Raw genomic sequence first — 3601 nt, 5'->3', positions numbered from 1 at the left:
AAGCATGAGAACCTCATGAATGGTTGCAATGGACGAGCTCTAAATCTAGATTAACACCATCAAATTAATGAGCCTTGAAATTCCACCATTGTACTAAGTTTTTTTTTTACATAAAGCAATCTTGTACTCATAATCTTCATTCACTGACGAAGCTCTAAACGGCGAAACGTTTGAAGTATAAAACCGATTAGAAACACATATGCCTCAAGAAGTTATTTCCTTATTACATATATATATATATATATATATATATAGTGAGTAAAAAGGAAGCGAGGACGGACAACTTCTGACGTTAAAAAGTTAACTGAAGAAGGTCTTTGACCAAAACGTTTTAGTAAATTTTTAATTTTTTAACTTTTTAACGTCAGAAGTTGTCCGTCCTCGCTTCCTTTTTACTCACTATATATATATATATATATATATATATAGTAAAGTAAGCAACTGAAGATCGCCAACCGGCGTGAAACTCAGAGTAGCAACAGCTGATCTTTGCCTTGTGTCTTTATTTTGTTTACGCTCTACTTGTAATGGTATTGAGCGCTCTTCACCTTCACACCACACTATAAACTTGGCATATATATATATATATATATATATATATATATATATATATATATATATATATATACATCCTCACAGCCGTACAACCAGCCTTGCAGTATTATTTTGTTTGAAATGTACACATTATTTGCTGGTTAGCTCTCCTAAGCTCCGGCGCTTCCACTTTGTTTAGCTGGCCCTTGCAAAAAAAAAATCGTCTTCAAGTACGTAATTAGACGCACGCCCAAATTTGACATCCAACACGAAGTGTCCCTTTAAGTCTAAGCCTTTGCTATGTATTTCCAACAATAAGGTAAGGGTACAGTTTAGAGTTATTTTTAGCTTAAGGTAAATGCGGCTGTTAATCCTTACAGAAGGAGCAGCATTTGGGGGACACTTTGTGACATTAATTGTCTGTATTCTGAAACACGGGTGATGTTGAAGTTTGGGAGATAAGCAAGGGGACACTTTGTGACGCTTATTGAAATATCTGTGCATCTAATTTTTTTAAAATTTGTTTCTGGGCACATCTGAGAATGGAGAGATTTAGGCCCCGTCCACAGGTATCCGAAACGTATCCGGACTCACTTTAGTACTCACGACTCCTCAAGGAAACAGAGGTAACAGAGCATGCGCCATAAAGAAATACCAGGCCAACACTAATTTCCATCCCTCAAACTGACATTGGACATTTCGTAACAATTACACGACGCAATATCCCATGTTAACATTGACAAGCTTACCGCTCTAAAAAGAATGAAAACAGGCAGAATTACAGTTTTAGTTCATCAAGAAATAGCGTTTCTAAGCTATGACGCGCTGATCTACAGTATTTAGGTCTAAAAACCCCGTTGAAGACGGTTAACTTTCAATTGTTTTACTGGGTACTAATATTTCAATACTCTAAAAGATTCGATTGTCCGGGAGGTTGTCTCGTTAGTCTAGTGGATATCGGAAACTGCATGGTGAAGCCATCGCCTATTGTGAATCTTCTCAGCTTGTTTAAAATCTTTGTTTCTTTGAAGTAGATTTGAAGTCTAAAGTAGACTGTACGTAGTATAAGTTGAATAAAAAGGGAAATGTCAGTTTGAGGGTGGAAAGAAGTGATGACCGAAATAAAATTGCCCTCGGCAGCCATTTTTAAAATTGATTTCATGGTAAGGAACTGGGCTCGATCTTGTTAAGTCATCCGGGTTAAAAAAAACGGATTTAGCGTCCACGCGGTTCCGGATTCATAGTGGATTAAAAAAATATCCGCTCTGGAGCTCGAGAGCGTATTCAAAAAGTTCCTGATTCGCCAACGAAGTCGCCTGATACGTGTGGACAGAATTCGTATCCGGAGGAAAAAAATTGCGGATTCAAAAATATCCGGATACGTGTGGACAGGGCCTTGGATGCGCGTTTACGGTAAACAGCAAACGTCTGAAATTTGTGTTTTGACAAAATTCAAGGAAACTCATTTCATTTAAGCTGATTCCTCACCGATTAGCTACCGCCAAGCAATTTCTAAAAGAAGAGAGACAATCTAGAATGACTCTTTTTGGTTTTGAAACAAGCAGCACCCTGCCGTTTCCCCCATGTGGCATTATATCCCACCAAAATTCAACTTTCGCATTTGATGCTTGTTTTATATTTCATCGTTGGTCTTAGCGATTCAACATTCGAGTCTCACATCTCGACATTCGATCGACCTCACGATTCTACATTCGAGATTCACAATTCTACATTAGAGTTTTACAATTCTACGTTTGAGTTTCACTGTTCCATATTTGCTCGCCCTCGCGTATGAACAGCGGTTTTCCTTTCGAAAGTTATCGAGACATATCTGGAATCTAAAGGACAATAACATCAATTACACGCTACACTGGGCAATAGAGTCTTTCGACTCACCATACAAATGTGGATTAAAGAGATGCGACCTGTGACTTACAGAAAAGTTGTACATAACAAAAAGCAGATACGCGCCATCTACTGAACAAAAGAAACGAGTTAATTTCTAAATGCAGACACAGGAACAAATACCTTTTGTCGAACTTAAAATACCACGCTCCCCTAGAGTATTAGAATGGTCTTCAAATGAGTAGGAATGCAAATGTAAGATCTGTAGCCTGATGATTGTCTAAACATGAAACTTGAAGTCGCTACGCTGTGAAGTTGTCTTTCTTCTAAACGTTATATTCGCTCTACTTCACGTATTGAGCACTCTGCAGCTAACTGGAAACCCCTACTTGCGCTATATATATTACAGTTTCATTAAGTCTGGGCTATCCCAAGTCTTATTTCGACGACAGAATATAAAATATGTTGCTCTAATGGCTAGAATTATCATTTTTTTGATTATTTAGTGTTGTTATCATAATAATAATAATAATAATAATAATAATAATAATAATAATACTAATAATAACTATATTTCGTTTATATGTCAACTTCACACTTAGATTCGCTTTGAAGAGGAGGCAGACGGCCTATGTTCATTACACTCCAAGTTGGTTATTCCGATTTTGATTTCCACGATTTTCTGAATGAGAGGAAAGGACTGATAATTTCCATCATAAAAAGAGACTTACGTTTTGGAAGATTTTTGTTTTTGTTTTTGTTTTATTCTGGGAGGTGGTTGTGTCAAAGTATTGCGTACCAGGTCACTAACAGAAAAGAAAACGCTACGATGATATGTCAGTGTAAATATTTACACGGTAAAACAACCCGAAAATTATTTCTTAACCCACAGACTTATGGAGCGATGGGGGAGGGGTAGTTGCATATCCGTTTCTTTCAAGAGTATTTAGGCTTACAAGTAATTCATGCAAGCCTTTTGCTCTCGTCGCAGTCATTGCATACGTATACCCTGAAAATCGTCCATAGGGTTCCAAACATATTTAGAGTCTTGTGGTCATTTTGTTCAAAGAACAAAAAATGGAGTTGAGAAGTCATAGAAAACACGATTCAAAGACGGAAAGAATAATTCTCAGAATCCGATGCCATGATCCCCCAACAGCATATTTATTTTGCATAAGCCACAATCTATATAATTACTTGTATGGTACATAGAGGGCTACAA

This window comes from Montipora foliosa, chromosome 13 (genome assembly GCF_036669935.1).
Source record: "Montipora foliosa isolate CH-2021 chromosome 13, ASM3666993v2, whole genome shotgun sequence".
Classification (NCBI taxonomy): Eukaryota; Metazoa; Cnidaria; class Anthozoa; order Scleractinia; family Acroporidae; genus Montipora; species Montipora foliosa.
The sequence above is the reverse complement of the archived record's forward strand: the minus strand, read 5'-3'. Positions refer to the sequence as shown.